Here is a 16,383-nt window from a genome sequence, read left to right as displayed (position 1 = left end):
AAACTGGGCGGAGCTTTGGTTGTCTTGTGTAAGTAGAAGAAGACAAAGCTTATTGTAGAACCACGCCTCCGTAGCATGAGAAAGTGTGTTTGCTTCAGATCAGCCAGTTTCCACATTTTTTCCTCTTGCAGAAGGATCTCCATCTGCCATCTGTGAGTAGTTCTTTTGTTTCCCACACAGTGACTCCAGCAAGCAATGGATGATGATTTTTATTCAAGTTTCTTTGCTTTAGAACCAGGCAAATGTAGGGACTTTGACATAGCCATTTCTTGCAACCCTTCCCCCCCAAGCAAAGGTTCCACCGAGATCTGAACTCGGATCACTGGATACAAAGTCCAGAGTGCTAGACATTACACCATGGAACCATTTGTTGGTGTTTGGGATGACCACAGTTTGTCCATACACTGATAAGCTGCACGGAGCCAGGCGCTCGGGCACTAAGAGCTTGTAACCAAAACTCATCTGGCAGTGCCGAAACCCGGGATCGAACCAGGGACCTTTAGATCTTCAGTCTAACGCTCTCCCAACTGAGCTATTTCGGCTGGTGCAGTCAAATTCCTATTTTAAGAATGGAACCAAACCATGTGTTATGGTTAACTGCCAATGGTTTCATCATGCCATACAGTGGCCGATGATCAAGTGAGCAGCTATTAAACGCTAGCTAATAGTCCAAGTCATTGTAATTATAAAAGCAATTGATAAAGAACTGCCCCAGGACCTTGTTGTTCAGAAAGCTCATTCTAAGCACCCACGTGAAAGGGCACGAATGAACTCAGGGGCTTGGATGGTTCAATGCAGATTTGTAGGTCCCACCGAGATTTGAACTCCGATCGCTGGATTTAGAGCCCAGAGTGCTAACCATTACACCATGGAACCAACCTGCATGCAGTGCCTTTTTGTGACCCACATGTCACTTCCAAATACTGAGAAACAGCAAAGAGGTCAGAGCGTAAGAGCTTGTAATCAAAGGTCACTAAACTGTGCTAACTCTTGTTTTGAAATCACACAAAGAAACTGGGCGGAGCTTTGGTTGTCTTGTGTAAGTAGAAGAAGACAAAGCTTATTGTAGAACCACGCCTCCGTAGCATGAGAAAGTGTGTTTGCTTCAGATCAGCCAGTTTCCACATTTTTTCCTCTTGCAGAAGGATCTCCATCTGCCATCTGTGAGTAGTTCTTTTGTTTCCCACACAGTGACTCCAGCAAGCAATGGATGATGATTTTTATTCAAGTTTCTTTGCTTTAGAACCAGGCAAATGTAGGGACTTTGACATAGCCATTTCTTGCAACCCTTCCCTCCCAAGCAAAGGTTCCACCGAGATCTGAACTCGGATCACTGGATACAAAGTCCAGAGTGCTAGACATTACACCATGGAACCATTTGTTGGTGTTTGGGATGACCACAGTTTGTCCATACACTGATAAGCTGCACGGAGCCAGGCGCTCGGGCACTAAGAGCTTGTAACCAAAACTCATCTGGCAGTGCCGAAACCCGGGATCGAACCAGGGACCTTTAGATCTTCAGTCTAACGCTCTCCCAACTGAGCTATTTCGGCTGGTGCAGTCAAAATCCTATTTTAAGAATGGAACCAAACCATGTGTTATGGTTAACTGCCAATGGCTTCATCATGCCATACAGTGGCCGATGATCAAGTGAGCAGCTATTAAACGCTAGCTGATAGTCCAAGTCATTGTAATTATAAAAGCAATTGATAAAGAACTGCCCCAGAACCTTGTTGTTCAGAAAGCTCATCCTAAGCACCCACGTGGAAGGGAAAAAATGAACTCAGGGGCTTGGATGGTTCAGTGCAGATTTGCAGGTCCCACCGAGATTTGAACTCGGATCGCTGGATTCAGAGTCCAGAGTGCTAACCATTACACCATGGAACCAACCTGCACGCAGCGCCTTTTTGTGACCCACATGTCACTTCCAAATACTGAGAAACAGCAAAGAGGTCAGAGCGTAAGAGCTTGTAATCAAAGGTCACTAAACTGTGCTAACTCTTGTTTTGAAATCACACAAAGAAACTGGGCGGAGCTTTGGTTGTCTTGTGTAAGTAGAAGAAGACAAAGCTTATTGTAGATCCACGCCTCCGTAGCATGAGAAAGTGTGTTTGCTTCAGGTCAGCCAGTTTCCACATTTTTTCCTCTTGCAGAAGGATCTCCATTTGCCATCTGTGAGTAGTTCTTTTGTTTCCCACACAGTGACTCCAGCAAGCAATTGATGATGATTTTTATTCAAGTTTCTTTGCTTTAGAACCAGGCAAATGTAGGGACTTTGACATAGCCATTTCTTGCAACCCTTCCCTCCCAAGCAAAGGTTCCACCGAGATCTGAACTCGGATCACTGGATACAAAGTCCAAAGTACTAGACATTACACCATGGAACCATTTGTTGGTGTTTGGGATGACCACAGTTTGTCCATACACTGATAAGCTGCACGGAGCCAGGCGCTCGGGCACTAAGAGCTTGTAACCAAAACTCATCTGGCAGTGCCGAAACCCGGGATCGAACCAGGGACCTTTAGATCTTCAGTCTAACGCTCTCCCAACTGAGCTATTTCGGCTGGTGCAGTCAAAATCCTATTTTAAGAATGGAACCAAACCATGTGTTATGGTTAACTGCCAATGGCTTCATCATGCCATACAGTGGCCGATGATCAAGTGAGCAGCTATTAAACGCTAGCTGATAGTCCAAGTCATTGTAATTATAAAAGCAATTGATAAAGAACTGCCCCAGAACCTTGTTGTTCAGAAAGCTCATCCTAAGCACCCACGTGGAAGGGAACGAATGAACTCAGGGGCATGGATGGTTCAATGCAGATTTGCAGGTCCCACCGAGATTTGAACTCGGATCGCTGGATTCAGAGTCCAGAGTGCTAACCATTACACCATGGAACCAACCTGCACGCAGCGCCTTTTTGTGACCCACATGTCACTTCCAAATACTGAGAAACAGCAAAGAGGTCAGAGCGTAAGAGCTTGTAATCAAAGGTCACTAAACTGTGCTAACTCTTGTTTTGAAATCACACAAAGAAACTGGGCGGAGCTTTGGTTGTCTTGTGTAAGTAGAAGAAGACAAAGCTTATTGTAGATCCACGCCTCCGTAGCATGAGAAAGTGTGTTTGCTTCAGGTCAGCCAGTTTCCACATTTTTTCCTCTTGCAGAAGGATCTCCATCTGCCATCTGTGAGTAGTTCTTTTGTTTCCCACACAGTGACTCCAGCAAGCAATTGATGATGATTTTTATTCAAGTTTCTTTGCTTTAGAACCAGGCAAATGTAGGGACTTTGACATAGCCATTTCTTGCAACCCTTCCCTCCCAAGCAAAGGTTCCACCGAGATCTGAACTCGGATCACTGGATACAAAGTCCAAAGTACTAGACATTACACCATGGAACCATTTGTTGGTGTTTGGGATGACCACAGTTTGTCCATACACTGATAAGCTGCACGGAGCCAGGCGCTCGGGCACTAAGAGCTTGTAACCAAAACTCATCTGGCAGTGCCGAAACCCGGGATCGAACCAGGGACCTTTAGATCTTCAGTCTAACGCTCTCCCAACTGAGCTATTTCGGCTGGTGCAGTCAAAATCCTATTTTAAGAATGGAACCAAACCATGTGTTATGGTTAACTGCCAATGGCTTCATCATGCCATACAGTGGCCGATGATCAAGTGAGCAGCTATTAAACGCTAGCTGATAGTCCAAGTCATTGTAATTATAAAAGCAATTGATAAAGAACTGCCCCAGAACCTTGTTGTTCAGAAAGCTCATCCTAAGCACCCACGTGGAAGGGAACGAATGAACTCAGGGGCATGGATGGTTCAATGCAGATTTGCAGGTCCCACCGAGATTTGAACTCGGATCGCTGGATTCAGAGTCCAGAGTGCTAACCATTACACCATGGAACCAACCTGCACGCAGTGCCTTTTTGTGACCCACATGTCACTTCCAAATACTGAGAAACAGCAAAGAGGTCAGAGCGTAAGAGCTTGTAATCAAAGGTCACTAAACTGTGCTAACTCTTGTTTTGAAATCACACAAAGAAACTGGGCGGAGCTTTGGTTGTCTTGTGTAAGTAGAAGAAGACAAAGCTTATTGTAGATCCACGCCTCCGTAGCATGAGAAAGTGTGTTTGCTTCAGGTCAGCCAGTTTCCACATTTTTTCCTCTTGCAGAAGGATCTCCATCTGCCATCTGTGAGTAGTTCTTTTGTTTCCCACACAGTGACTCCAGCAAGCAATTGATGATGATTTTTATTCAAGTTTCTTTGCTTTAGAACCAGGCAAATGTAGGGACTTTGACATAGCCATTTCTTGCAACCCTTCCCTCCCAAGCAAAGGTTCCACCGAGATCTGAACTCGGATCACTGGATACAAAGTCCAAAGTACTAGACATTACACCATGGAACCATTTGTTGGTGTTTGGGATGACCACAGTTTGTCCATACACTGATAAGCTGCACGGAGCCAGGCGCTCGGGCACTAAGAGCTTGTAACCAAAACTCATCTGGCAGTGCCGAAACCCGGGATCGAACCAGGGACCTTTAGATCTTCAGTCTAACGCTCTCCCAACTGAGCTATTTCGGCTGGTGCAGTCAAAATCCTATTTTAAGAATGGAACCAAACCATGTGTTATGGTTAACTGCCAATGGCTTCATCATGCCATACAGTGGCCGATGATCAAGTGAGCAGCTATTAAACGCTAGCTGATAGTCCAAGTCATTGTAATTATAAAAGCAATTGATAAAGAACTGCCCCAGAACCTTGTTGTTCAGAAAGCTCATCCTAAGCACCCACGTGGAAGGGAACGAATGAACTCAGGGGCATGGATGGTTCAATGCAGATTTGCAGGTCCCACCGAGATTTGAACTCGGATCGCTGGATTCAGAGTCCAGAGTGCTAACCATTACACCATGGAACCAACCTGCACGCAGCGCCTTTTTGTGACCCACATGTCACTTCCAAATACTGAGAAACAGCAAAGAGGTCAGAGCGTAAGAGCTTGTAATCAAAGGTCACTAAACTGTGCTAACTCTTGTTTTGAAATCACACAAAGAAACTGGGCGGAGCTTTGGTTGTCTTGTGTAAGTAGAAGAAGACAAAGCTTATTGTAGAACCACGCCTCCGTAGCATGAGAAAGTGTGTTTGCTTCAGGTCAGCCAGTTTCCACATTTTTTCCTCTTGCAGAAGGATCTCCATCTGCCATCTGTGAGTAGTTCTTTTGTTTCCCACACAGTGACTCCAGCAAGCAATGGATGATGATTTTTATTCAAGTTTCTTTGCTTTAGAACCAGGCAAATGTAGGGACTTTGACATAGCCATTTCTTGCAACCCTTCCCTCCCAAGCAAAGGTTCCACCGAGATCTGAACTCGGATCACTGGATACAAAGTCCAGAGTGCTAGACATTACACCATGGAACCATTTGTTGGTGTTTGGGATGACCACAGTTTGTCCATACACTGATAAGCTGCACGGAGCCAGGCGCTCGGGCAATAACCATTACACCATGGAACCAACCTGCATGCAGCGCCTTTTTGTGACCCACATGTCACTTCCAAATACTGACAAACAGCAAAGAGGTCAGAGCATAAGAGCTTGTAATCAAAGGTCACTAAACTGTGCTAACTCTTGTTTTGAAATCACACAAAGAAACTGGGCGGAGCTTTGGTTGTCTTGTGTAAGTAGAAGAAGACAAAGCTTATTGTAGAACCACGCCTCCGTAGCATGAGAAAGTGTGTTTGCTTCAGGTCAGCCAGTTTCCACATTTTTTCCTCTTGCAGAAGGATCTCCATCTGCCATCTGTGAGTAGTTCTTTTGTTTCCCACACAGTGACTCCAGCAAGCAATGGATGATGATTTTTATTCAAGTTTCTTTGCTTTAGAACCAGGCAAATGTAGGGACTTTGACATAGCCATTTCTTGCAACCCTTCCCTCCCAAGCAAAGGTTCCACCGAGATCTGAACTCGGATCACTGGATACAAAGTCCAGAGTGCTAGACATTACACCATGGAACCATTTGTTGGTGTTTGGGATGACCACAGTTTGTCCATACACTGATAAGCTGCACGGAGCCAGGCGCTCGGGCACTAAGAGCTTGTAACCAAAACTCATCTGGCAGTGCCGAAACCCGGGATCGAACCAGGGACCTTTAGATCTTCAGTCTAACGCTCTCCCAACTGAGCTATTTCGGCTGGTGCAGTCAAAATCCTATTTTAAGAATGGAACCAAACCATGTGTTATGGTTAACTGCCAATGGCTTCATCATGCCATACAGTGGCCGATGATCAAGTGAGCAGCTATTAAACGCTAGCTGATAGTCCAAGTCATTGTAATTATAAAAGCAATTGATAAAGAACTGCCCCAGAACCTTGTTGTTCAGAAAGCTCATCCTAAGCACCCACGTGGAAGGGAACGAATGAACTCAGGGGCTTGGATGGTTCAGTGCAGATTTGCAGGTCCCACCGAGATTTGAACTCGGATCGCTGGATTCAGAGTCCAGAGTGCTAACCATTACACCATGGAACCAACCTGCACGCAGCGCCTTTTTGTGACCCACATGTCACTTCCAAATACTGAGAAACAGCAAAGAGGTCAGAGCGTAAGAGCTTGTAATCAAAGGTCACTAAACTGTGCTAACTCTTGTTTTGAAATCACACAAAGAAACTGGGCGGAGCTTTTGTTGTCTTGTGTAAGTAGAAAAAGACAAAGCTTATTGTAGAACCACGCCTCCGTAGCATGAGAAAGTGCGTTTGCTTCAGGTCAGCCAGTTTCCACATTTTTTCCTCTTGCAGAAGGATCTCCATCTGCCATCTGTGAGTAGTTCTTTTGTTTCCCACACAGTGACTCCAGCAATCAATTGATGATGATTTTTATTCAAGTTTCTTTGCTTTAGAACCAGGCAAATGTAGGGACTTTGACATAGCCATTTCTTGCAACCCTTCCCTCCCAAGCAAAGGTTCCACCGAGATCTGAACTCGGATCACTGGATACAAAGTCCAAAGTACTAGACATTACACCATGGAACCATTTGTTGGTGTTTGGGATGACCACAGTTTGTCCATACACTGATAAGCTGCACGGAGCCAGGCGCTCGGGCACTAAGAGCTTGTAACCAAAACTCATCTGGCAGTGCCGAAACCCGGGATCGAACCAGGGACCTTTAGATCTTCAGTCTAACGCTCTCCCAACTGAGCTATTTCGGCTGGTGCAGTCAAAATCCTATTTTAAGAATGGAACCAAACCATGTGTTATGGTTAACTGCCAATGGCTTCATCATGCCATACAGTGGCCGATGATCAAGTGAGCAGCTATTAAACGCTAGCTGATAGTCCAAGTCATTGTAATTATAAAAGCAATTGATAAAGGACTGCCCCAGAACCTTGTTGTTCAGAAAGCTCATCCTAAGCACCCACGTGGAAGGGAACGAATGAACTCAGGGGCATGGATGGTTCAATGCAGATTTGCAGGTCCCACCGAGATTTGAACTCGGATCGCTGGATTCAGAGTCCAGAGTGCTAACCATTACACCATGGAACCAACCTGCACACAGCACCTTTTTGTGACCCACATGTCACTTCCAAATACTGAGAAACAGCAAAGAGGTCAGAGCGTAAGAGCTTGTAATCAAAGGTCAGTAAACTGTGCTAACTCTTGTTTTGAAATCACACAAAGAACCTGGGCGGAGCTTTTGTTGTCTTGTGTAAGTAGAAAAAGACAAAGCTTATTGTAGAACCACGCCTCCGTAGCATGAGAAAGTGCGTTTGCTTCAGGTCAGCCAGTTTCCACATTTTTTCCTCTTGCAGAAGGATCTCCATCTGCCATCTGTGAGTAGTTCTTTTGTTTCCCACACAGTGACTCCAGCAAGCAATTGATGATGATTTTTATTCAAGTTTCTTTGCTTTAGAACCAGTCAAATGTAGGGACTTTGACATAGCCATTTCTTGCAACCCTTCCCTCCCAAGCAAAGGTTCCACCGAGATCTGAACTCGGATCACTGGATACAAAGTCCAGAGTGCTAGACATTACACCATGGAACCATTTGTTGGTGTTTGGGATGACCACAGTTTGTCCATACACTGATAAGCTGCACGGAGCCAGGCGCTCGGGCACTAAGAGCTTGTAACCAAAACTCATCTGGCAGTGCCGAAACCCGGGATCGAACCAGGGACCTTTAGATCTTCAGTCTAACGCTCTCCCAACTGAGCTATTTCGGCTGGTGCAGTCAAATTCCTATTTTAAGAATGGAACCAAACCATGTGTTATGGTTAACTGCCAATGGCTTCATCATGCCATACAGTGGCCGATGATCAAGTGAGCAGCTATTAAACGCTAGCTGATAGTCCAAGTCATTGTAATTATAAAAGCAATTGATAAAGAACTGCCCCAGAACCTTGTTGTTCAGAAAGCTCATCCTAAGCACCCACGTGGAAGGGAACGAATGAACTCAGGGGCTTGGATGGTTCAATGCAGATTTGCAGGTCCCACCGAGATTTGAACTCGGATCGCTGGATTCAGAGTCCAGAGTGCTAACCATTACACCATGGAACCAACCTGCACGCAGCGCCTTTTTGTGACCCACATGTCACTTCCAAATACTGAGAAACAGCAAAGAGGTCAGAGCGTAAGAGCTTGTAATCAAAGGTCACTAAACTGTGCTAACTCTTGTTTTGAAATCACACAAAGAAACTGGGCGGAGCTTTTGTTGTCTTGTGTAAGTAGAAGAAGACAAAGCTTATTGTAGAACCACGCCTCTGTAGCATGAGAAAGTGCGTTTGCTTCAGGTCAGCCAGTTTCCACATTTTTTCCTCTTGCAGAAGGATCTCCATCTGCCATCTGTGAGTAGTTCTTTTGTTTCCCACACAGTGACTCCAGCAATCAATTGATGATGATTTTTATTCAAGTTTCTTTGCTTTAGAACCAGGCAAATGTAGGGACTTTGACATAGCCATTTCTTGCAACCCTTCCCTCCCAAGCAAAGGTTCCACCGAGATCTGAACTCGGATCACTGGATACAAAGTCCAAAGTACTAGACATTACACCATGGAACCATTTGTTGGTGTTTGGGATGACCACAGTTTGTCCATACACTGATAAGCTGCACGGAGCCAGGCGCTCGGGCACTAAGAGCTTGTAACCAAAACTCATCTGGCAGTGCCGAAACCCGGGATCGAACCAGGGACCTTTAGATCTTCAGTCTAACGCTCTCCCAACTGAGCTATTTCGGCTGGTGCAGTCAAAATCCTATTTTAAGAATGGAACCAAACCATGTGTTATGGTTAACTGCCAATGGCTTCATCATGCCATACAGTGGCCGATGATCAAGTGAGCAGCTATTAAACGCTAGCTGATAGTCCAAGTCATTGTAATTATAAAAGCAATTGATAAAGGACTGCCCCAGAACCTTGTTGTTCAGAAAGCTCATCCTAAGCACCCACGTGGAAGGGAACGAATGAACTCAGGGGCATGGATGGTTCAATGCAGATTTGCAGGTCCCACCGAGATTTGAACTCGGACCGCTGGATTCAGAGTCCAGAGTGCTAACCATTACACCATGGAACCAACCTGCACGCAGCACCTTTTTGTGACCCACATGTCACTTCCAAATACTGAGAAACAGCAAAGAGGTCAGAGCGTAAGAGCTTGTAATCAAAGGTCACTAAACTGTGCTAACTCTTGTTTTGAAATCACACAAAGAAACTGGGCAGAGCTTTTGTTGTCTTGTGTAAGTAGAAAAAGACAAAGCTTATTGTAGAACCACGCCTCCGTAGCATGAGAAAGTGCGTTTGCTTCAGGTCAGCCAGTTTCCACATTTTTTCCTCTTGCAGAAGGATCTCCATCTGCCATCTGTGAGTAGTTCTTTTGTTTCCCACACAGTGACTCCAGCAAGCAATTGATGATGATTTTTATTCAAGTTTCTTTGCTTTAGAACCAGTCAAATGTAGGGACTTTGACATAGCCATTTCTTGCAACCCTTCCCTCCCAAGCAAAGGTTCCACCGAGATCTGAACTCGGATCACTGGATACAAAGTCCAGAGTGCTAGACATTACACCATGGAACCATTTGTTGGTGTTTGGGATGACCACAGTTTGTCCATACACTGATAAGCTGCACGGAGCCAGGCGCTCGGGCACTAAGAGCTTGTAACCAAAACTCATCTGGCAGTGCCGAAACCCGGGATCGAACCAGGGACCTTTAGATCTTCAGTCTAACGCTCTCCCAACTGAGCTATTTCGGCTGGTGCAGTCAAATTCCTATTTTAAGAATGGAACCAAACCATGTGTTATGGTTAACTGCCAATGGCTTCATCATGCCATACAGTGGCCGATGATCAAGTGAGCAGCTATTAAACGCTAGCTGATAGTCCAAGTCATTGTAATTATAAAAGCAATTGATAAAGAACTGCCCCAGAACCTTGTTGTTCAGAAAGCTCATCCTAAGCACCCACGTGGAAGGGAACGAATGAACTCAGGGGCTTGGATGGTTCAGTGCAGATTTGCAGGTCCCACCGAGATTTGAACTCGGATCGCTGGATTCAGAGTCCAGAGTGCTAACCATTACACCATGGAACCAACCTGCACGTAGCGCCTTTTTGTGACCCACATGTCACTTCCAAATACTGAGAAACAGCAAAGAGGTCAGAGCGTAAGAGCTTGTAATCAAAGGTCACTAAACTGTGCTAACTCTTGTTTTGAAATCACACAAAGAAACTGGGCGGAGCTTTGGTTGTCTTGTGTAAGTAGAAGAAGACAAAGCTTATTGTAGAACCACGCCTCCGTAGCATGAGAAAGTGTGTTTGCTTCAGGTCAGCCAGTTTCCACATTTTTTCCTCTTGCAGAAGGATCTCCATCTGCCATCTGTGAGTAGTTCTTTTGTTTCCCACACAGTGACTCCAGCAAGCAATGGATGATGATTTTTATTCAAGTTTCTTTGCTTTAGAACCAGGCAAATGTAGGGACTTTGACATAGCCATTTCTTGCAACCCTTCCCTCCCAAGCAAAGGTTCCACCGAGATCTGAACTCGGATCACTGGATACAAAGTCCAGAGTGCTAGACATTACACCATGGAACCATTTGTTGGTGTTTGGGATGACCACAGTTTGTCCATACACTGATAAGCTGCACGGAGCCAGGCGCTCGGGCAATAACCATTACACCATGGAACCAACCTGCATGCAGCGCCTTTTTGTGACCCACATGTCACTTCCAAATACTGACAAACAGCAAAGAGGTCAGAGCATAAGAGCTTGTAATCAAAGGTCACTAAACTGTGCTAACTCTTGTTTTGAAATCACACAAAGAAACTGGGCGGAGCTTTTGTTGTCTTGTGTAAGTAGAAGAAGACAAAGCTTATTGTAGAACCACGCCTCCGTAGCATGAGAAAGTGTGTTTGCTTCAGGTCAGCCAGTTTTCACATTTTTTCCTCTTGCAGAAGGATCTCCATCTGCCATCTGTGAGTAGTTCTTTTGTTTCCCACACAGTGACTCCAGCAAGCAATTGATGATGATTTTTATTCAAGTTTCTTTGCTTTAGAACCAGTCAAATGTAGGGACTTTGACATAGCCATTTCTTGCAACCCTTCCCTCCCAAGCAAAGGTTCCACCGAGATCTGAACTCGGATCACTGGATACAAAGTCCAGAGTGCTAGACATTACACCATGGAACCATTTGTTGGTGTTTGGGATGACCACAGTTTGTCCATACACTGATAAGCTGCACGGAGCCAGGCGCTCGGGCACTAAGAGCTTGTAACCAAAACTCATCTGGCAGTGCCGAAACCCGGGATCGAACCAGGGACCTTTAGATCTTCAGTCTAACGCTCTCCCAACTGAGCTATTTCGGCTGGTGCAGTCAAATTCCTATTTTAAGAATGGAACCAAACCATGTGTTATGGTTAACTGCCAATGGCTTCATCATGCCATACAGTGGCCGATGATCAAGTGAGCAGCTATTAAACGCTAGCTGATAGTCCAAGTCATTGTAATTATAAAAGCAATTGATAAAGAACTGCCCCAGAACCTTGTTGTTCAGAAAGCTCATCCTAAGCACCCACGTGGAAGGGAACGAATGAACTCAGGGGCTTGGATGGTTCAGTGCAGATTTGCAGGTCCCACCGAGATTTGAACTCGGATCGCTGGATTCAGAGTCCAGAGTGCTAACCATTACACCATGGAACCAACCTGCACGTAGCGCCTTTTTGTGACCCACATGTCACTTCCAAATACTGAGAAACAGCAAAGAGGTCAGAGCGTAAGAGCTTGTAATCAAAGGTCACTAAACTGTGCTAACTCTTGTTTTGAAATCACACAAAGAAACTGGGCGGAGCTTTTGTTGTCTTGTGTAAGTAGAAGAAGACAAAGCTTATTGTAGAACCACGCCTCCGTAGCATGAGAAAGTGCGTTTGCTTCAGGTCAGCCAGTTTCCACATTTTTTCCTCTTGCAGAAGGATCTCCATCTGCCATCTGTGAGTAGTTCTTTTGTTTCCCACACAGTGACTCCAGCAAGCAATTGATGATGATTTTTATTCAAGTTTCTTTGCTTTAGAACCAGGCAAATGTAGGGACTTTGACATAGCCATTTCTTGCAACCCTTCCCTCCCAAGCAAAGGTTCCACCGAGATCTGAACTCGGATCACTGGATACAAAGTCCAAAGTACTAGACATTACACCATGGAACCATTTGTTGGTGTTTGGGATGACCACAGTTTGTCCATACACTGATAAGCTGCACGGAGCCAGGCGCTCGGGCACTAAGAGCTTGTAACCAAAACTCATCTGGCAGTGCCGAAACCCGGGATCGAACCAGGGACCTTTAGATCTTCAGTCTAACGCTCTCCCAACTGAGCTATTTCGGCTGGTGCAGTCAAAATCCTATTTTAAGAATGGAACCAAACCATGTGTTATGGTTAACTGCCAATGGCTTCATCATGCCATACAGTGGCCGATGATCAAGTGAGCAGCTATTAAACGCTAGCTGATAGTCCAAGTCATTGTAATTATAAAAGCAATTGATAAAGAACTGCCCCAGAACCTTGTTGTTCAGAAAGCTCATCCTAAGCACCCACGTGGAAGGGAACGAATGAACTCAGGGGCATGGATGGTTCAATGCAGATTTGCAGGTCCCACCGAGATTTGAACTCGGATCGCTGGATTCAGAGTCCAGAGTGCTAACCATTACACCATGGAACCAACCTGCACGCAGCGCCTTTTTGTGACCCACATGTCACTTCCAAATACTGAGAAACAGCAAAGAGGTCAGAGCGTAAGAGCTTGTAATCAAAGGTCACTAAACTGTGCTAACTCTTGTTTTGAAATCACACAAAGAAACTGGGCGGAGCTTTGGTTGTCTTGTGTAAGTAGAAGAAGACAAAGCTTATTGTAGAACCACGCCTCCGTAGCATGAGAAAGTGTGTTTGCTTCAGGTCAGCCAGTTTCCACATTTTTTCCTCTTGCAGAAGGATCTCCATCTGCCATCTGTGAGTAGTTCTTTTGTTTCCCACACAGTGACTCCAGCAAGCAATGGATGATGATTTTTATTCAAGTTTCTTTGCTTTAGAACCAGGCAAATGTAGGGACTTTGACATAGCCATTTCTTGCAACCCTTCCCTCCCAAGCAAAGGTTCCACCGAGATCTGAACTCGGATCACTGGATACAAAGTCCAGAGTGCTAGACATTACACCATGGAACCATTTGTTGGTGTTTGGGATGACCACAGTTTGTCCATACACTGATAAGCTGCACGGAGCCAGGCGCTCGGGCAATAACCATTACACCATGGAACCAACCTGCATGCAGCGCCTTTTTGTGACCCACATGTCACTTCCAAATACTGACAAACAGCAAAGAGGTCAGAGCGTAAGAGCTTGTAATCAAAGGTCAGTAAACTGTGCTAACTCTTGTTTTGAAATCACACAAAGAACCTGGGCGGAGCTTTTGTTGTCTTGTGTAAGTAGAAAAAGACAAAGCTTATTGTAGAACCACGCCTCCGTAGCATGAGAAAGTGCGTTTGCTTCAGGTCAGCCAGTTTCCACATTTTTTCCTCTTGCAGAAGGATCTCCATCTGCCATCTGTGAGTAGTTCTTTTGTTTCCCACACAGTGACTCCAGCAAGCAATTGATGATGATTTTTATTCAAGTTTCTTTGCTTTAGAACCAGTCAAATGTAGGGACTTTGACATAGCCATTTCTTGCAACCCTTCCCTCCCAAGCAAAGGTTCCACCGAGATCTGAACTCGGATCACTGGATACAAAGTCCAGAGTGCTAGACATTACACCATGGAACCATTTGTTGGTGTTTGGGATGACCACAGTTTGTCCATACACTGATAAGCTGCACGGAGCCAGGCGCTCGGGCACTAAGAGCTTGTAACCAAAACTCATCTGGCAGTGCCGAAACCCGGGATCGAACCAGGGACCTTTAGATCTTCAGTCTAACGCTCTCCCAACTGAGCTATTTCGGCTGGTGCAGTCAAATTCCTATTTTAAGAATGGAACCAAACCATGTGTTATGGTTAACTGCCAATGGCTTCATCATGCCATACAGTGGCCGATGATCAAGTGAGCAGCTATTAAACGCTAGCTGATAGTCCAAGTCATTGTAATTATAAAAGCAATTGATAAAGAACTGCCCCAGAACCTTGTTGTTCAGAAAGCTCATCCTAAGCACCCACGTGGAAGGGAACGAATGAACTCAGGGGCTTGGATGGTTCAGTGCAGATTTGCAGGTCCCACCGAGATTTGAACTCGGATCGCTGGATTCAGAGTCCAGAGTGCTAACCATTACACCATGGAACCAACCTGCACGTAGCGCCTTTTTGTGACCCACATGTCACTTCCAAATACTGAGAAACAGCAAAGAGGTCAGAGCGTAAGAGCTTGTAATCAAAGGTCACTAAACTGTGCTAACTCTTGTTTTGAAATCACACAAAGAAACTGGGCGGAGCTTTGGTTGTCTTGTGTAAGTAGAAGAAGACAAAGCTTATTGTAGAACCACGCCTCCGTAGCATGAGAAAGTGTGTTTGCTTCAGGTCAGCCAGTTTCCACATTTTTTCCTCTTGCAGAAGGATCTCCATCTGCCATCTGTGAGTAGTTCTTTTGTTTCCCACACAGTGACTCCAGCAAGCAATGGATGATGATTTTTATTCAAGTTTCTTTGCTTTAGAACTAGGCAAATGTAGGGACTTTGACATAGCCATTTCTTGCAACCCTTCCCTCCCAAGCAAAGGTTCCACCGAGATCTGAACTCGGATCACTGGATACAAAGTCCAGAGTGCTAGACATTACACCATGGAACCATTTGTTGGTGTTTGGGATGACCACAGTTTGTCCATACACTGATAAGCTGCACGGAGCCAGGCGCTCGGGCACTAAGAGCTTGTAACCAAAACTCATCTGGCAGTGCCGAAACCCGGGATCGAACCAGGGACCTTTAGATCTTCAGTCTAACGCTCTCCCAACTGAGCTATTTCGGCTGGTGCAGTCAAAATCCTATTTTAAGAATGGAACCAAACCATGTGTTATGGTTAACTGCCCATTTACTTCATCATGCCATACAGTGGCCGATGATCAAGTGAGCAGCTATTAAACGCTAGCTAATAGTCCAAGTCATTGTAATTATAAAAGCAATTGATAAAGAACTGCCCCAGAACCTTGTTGTTCAGAAAGCTCATCCTAAGCACCCACGTGGAAGGGCACGAATGAACTCAGGGGCTTGGATGGTTCAATGCAGATTTGCAGGTTCCACCGAGATCTGAACTCGGATCACTGGATACAGAGTCCAGAGTGCTAACCATTACACCATGGAACCAACCTGCACGCAGCGCCTTTTTGTGACCCACATGTCACTTCCAAATACTGAGAAACAGCAAAGAGGTCAGAGCGTAAGGGCTTGTAATCAAAGGTCACTAAACTGTGCTAACTCTTGTTTTGAAATCACACAAAGAAACTGGGCGGAGCTTTGGTTGTCTTGTGTAAGTAGAAGAAGACAAAGCTTATTGTAGAACCACGCCTCCGTAGCATGAGAAAGTGTGTTTGCTTCAGGTCAGCCAGTTTCCACATTTTTTCCTCTTGCAGAAGGATCTCCATCTGCCATCTGTGAGTACTTCTTTTGTTTCCCACACAGTGACTCCAGCAAGCAATTGATGATGATTTTTATTCAAGTTTCTTTGCTTTAGAACCAGGCAAATGTAGGGACTTTGACATAGCCATTTCTTGCAACCCTTCCCTCCCAAGCAAAGGTTCCACCGAGATCTGAACTCGGATCACTGGATACAAAGTCCAAAGTACTAGACATTACACCATGGAACCATTTGTTGGTGTTTGGGATGACCACAGTTTGTCCATACACTGATAAGCTGCACGGAGCCAGGCGCTCGGGCACTAAGAGCT

The 16,383-nt window shown here is 45.2% G+C and overlaps 26 non-coding genes across 26 annotated transcripts; all 26 read right to left on the bottom strand.

The window, feature by feature from the left end:
* Positions 1-469: 469 nt before the first annotated feature.
* On the bottom strand, positions 470-542 carry trnaf-gaa (transfer RNA phenylalanine (anticodon GAA)). Its single transcript has one exon. It is a non-coding gene; the product is annotated as a tRNA-Phe (tRNA).
* Positions 543-1,480: 938 nt separating this feature from the next.
* trnaf-gaa (transfer RNA phenylalanine (anticodon GAA)) lies at positions 1,481-1,553 on the bottom strand. Its single transcript has one exon. It is a non-coding gene; the product is annotated as a tRNA-Phe (tRNA).
* A 262-nt stretch (positions 1,554-1,815) lies between these two features.
* On the bottom strand, positions 1,816-1,887 carry trnaq-cug (transfer RNA glutamine (anticodon CUG)). The gene has a single exon. It is a non-coding gene; the product is annotated as a tRNA-Gln (tRNA).
* Positions 1,888-2,491: 604 nt separating this feature from the next.
* On the bottom strand, positions 2,492-2,564 carry trnaf-gaa (transfer RNA phenylalanine (anticodon GAA)). The gene has a single exon. It is a non-coding gene; the product is annotated as a tRNA-Phe (tRNA).
* Positions 2,565-2,826: 262 nt separating this feature from the next.
* Positions 2,827-2,898, bottom strand: trnaq-cug (transfer RNA glutamine (anticodon CUG)). The gene has a single exon. It is a non-coding gene; the product is annotated as a tRNA-Gln (tRNA).
* Positions 2,899-3,502: 604 nt separating this feature from the next.
* Positions 3,503-3,575, bottom strand: trnaf-gaa (transfer RNA phenylalanine (anticodon GAA)). The gene has a single exon. It is a non-coding gene; the product is annotated as a tRNA-Phe (tRNA).
* A 262-nt stretch (positions 3,576-3,837) lies between these two features.
* trnaq-cug (transfer RNA glutamine (anticodon CUG)) lies at positions 3,838-3,909 on the bottom strand. The gene has a single exon. It is a non-coding gene; the product is annotated as a tRNA-Gln (tRNA).
* Positions 3,910-4,513: 604 nt separating this feature from the next.
* trnaf-gaa (transfer RNA phenylalanine (anticodon GAA)) lies at positions 4,514-4,586 on the bottom strand. The gene has a single exon. It is a non-coding gene; the product is annotated as a tRNA-Phe (tRNA).
* Positions 4,587-4,848: 262 nt separating this feature from the next.
* trnaq-cug (transfer RNA glutamine (anticodon CUG)) lies at positions 4,849-4,920 on the bottom strand. Its single transcript has one exon. It is a non-coding gene; the product is annotated as a tRNA-Gln (tRNA).
* Positions 4,921-6,118: 1,198 nt separating this feature from the next.
* trnaf-gaa (transfer RNA phenylalanine (anticodon GAA)) lies at positions 6,119-6,191 on the bottom strand. The gene has a single exon. It is a non-coding gene; the product is annotated as a tRNA-Phe (tRNA).
* Positions 6,192-6,453: 262 nt separating this feature from the next.
* Positions 6,454-6,525, bottom strand: trnaq-cug (transfer RNA glutamine (anticodon CUG)). The gene has a single exon. It is a non-coding gene; the product is annotated as a tRNA-Gln (tRNA).
* A 604-nt stretch (positions 6,526-7,129) lies between these two features.
* trnaf-gaa (transfer RNA phenylalanine (anticodon GAA)) lies at positions 7,130-7,202 on the bottom strand. Its single transcript has one exon. It is a non-coding gene; the product is annotated as a tRNA-Phe (tRNA).
* A 262-nt stretch (positions 7,203-7,464) lies between these two features.
* trnaq-cug (transfer RNA glutamine (anticodon CUG)) lies at positions 7,465-7,536 on the bottom strand. Its single transcript has one exon. It is a non-coding gene; the product is annotated as a tRNA-Gln (tRNA).
* A 604-nt stretch (positions 7,537-8,140) lies between these two features.
* trnaf-gaa (transfer RNA phenylalanine (anticodon GAA)) lies at positions 8,141-8,213 on the bottom strand. Its single transcript has one exon. It is a non-coding gene; the product is annotated as a tRNA-Phe (tRNA).
* A 262-nt stretch (positions 8,214-8,475) lies between these two features.
* Positions 8,476-8,547, bottom strand: trnaq-cug (transfer RNA glutamine (anticodon CUG)). The gene has a single exon. It is a non-coding gene; the product is annotated as a tRNA-Gln (tRNA).
* A 604-nt stretch (positions 8,548-9,151) lies between these two features.
* trnaf-gaa (transfer RNA phenylalanine (anticodon GAA)) lies at positions 9,152-9,224 on the bottom strand. The gene has a single exon. It is a non-coding gene; the product is annotated as a tRNA-Phe (tRNA).
* A 262-nt stretch (positions 9,225-9,486) lies between these two features.
* trnaq-cug (transfer RNA glutamine (anticodon CUG)) lies at positions 9,487-9,558 on the bottom strand. The gene has a single exon. It is a non-coding gene; the product is annotated as a tRNA-Gln (tRNA).
* Positions 9,559-10,162: 604 nt separating this feature from the next.
* Positions 10,163-10,235, bottom strand: trnaf-gaa (transfer RNA phenylalanine (anticodon GAA)). The gene has a single exon. It is a non-coding gene; the product is annotated as a tRNA-Phe (tRNA).
* A 262-nt stretch (positions 10,236-10,497) lies between these two features.
* Positions 10,498-10,569, bottom strand: trnaq-cug (transfer RNA glutamine (anticodon CUG)). The gene has a single exon. It is a non-coding gene; the product is annotated as a tRNA-Gln (tRNA).
* Positions 10,570-11,767: 1,198 nt separating this feature from the next.
* Positions 11,768-11,840, bottom strand: trnaf-gaa (transfer RNA phenylalanine (anticodon GAA)). Its single transcript has one exon. It is a non-coding gene; the product is annotated as a tRNA-Phe (tRNA).
* A 262-nt stretch (positions 11,841-12,102) lies between these two features.
* On the bottom strand, positions 12,103-12,174 carry trnaq-cug (transfer RNA glutamine (anticodon CUG)). Its single transcript has one exon. It is a non-coding gene; the product is annotated as a tRNA-Gln (tRNA).
* A 604-nt stretch (positions 12,175-12,778) lies between these two features.
* Positions 12,779-12,851, bottom strand: trnaf-gaa (transfer RNA phenylalanine (anticodon GAA)). The gene has a single exon. It is a non-coding gene; the product is annotated as a tRNA-Phe (tRNA).
* A 262-nt stretch (positions 12,852-13,113) lies between these two features.
* On the bottom strand, positions 13,114-13,185 carry trnaq-cug (transfer RNA glutamine (anticodon CUG)). Its single transcript has one exon. It is a non-coding gene; the product is annotated as a tRNA-Gln (tRNA).
* Positions 13,186-14,383: 1,198 nt separating this feature from the next.
* Positions 14,384-14,456, bottom strand: trnaf-gaa (transfer RNA phenylalanine (anticodon GAA)). The gene has a single exon. It is a non-coding gene; the product is annotated as a tRNA-Phe (tRNA).
* A 262-nt stretch (positions 14,457-14,718) lies between these two features.
* Positions 14,719-14,790, bottom strand: trnaq-cug (transfer RNA glutamine (anticodon CUG)). Its single transcript has one exon. It is a non-coding gene; the product is annotated as a tRNA-Gln (tRNA).
* Positions 14,791-15,394: 604 nt separating this feature from the next.
* Positions 15,395-15,467, bottom strand: trnaf-gaa (transfer RNA phenylalanine (anticodon GAA)). The gene has a single exon. It is a non-coding gene; the product is annotated as a tRNA-Phe (tRNA).
* Between the last annotated feature and the right edge of the window lie 916 nt (positions 15,468-16,383).

The sequence above is a fragment of the Clarias gariepinus genome, chromosome 15 (genome assembly GCF_024256425.1).
Source record: "Clarias gariepinus isolate MV-2021 ecotype Netherlands chromosome 15, CGAR_prim_01v2, whole genome shotgun sequence".
NCBI classification, from domain to species: domain Eukaryota; kingdom Metazoa; phylum Chordata; class Actinopteri; order Siluriformes; family Clariidae; genus Clarias; species Clarias gariepinus.
The sequence above is the reverse complement of the archived record's forward strand: the minus strand, read 5'-3'. Positions and strand labels throughout refer to the sequence as shown.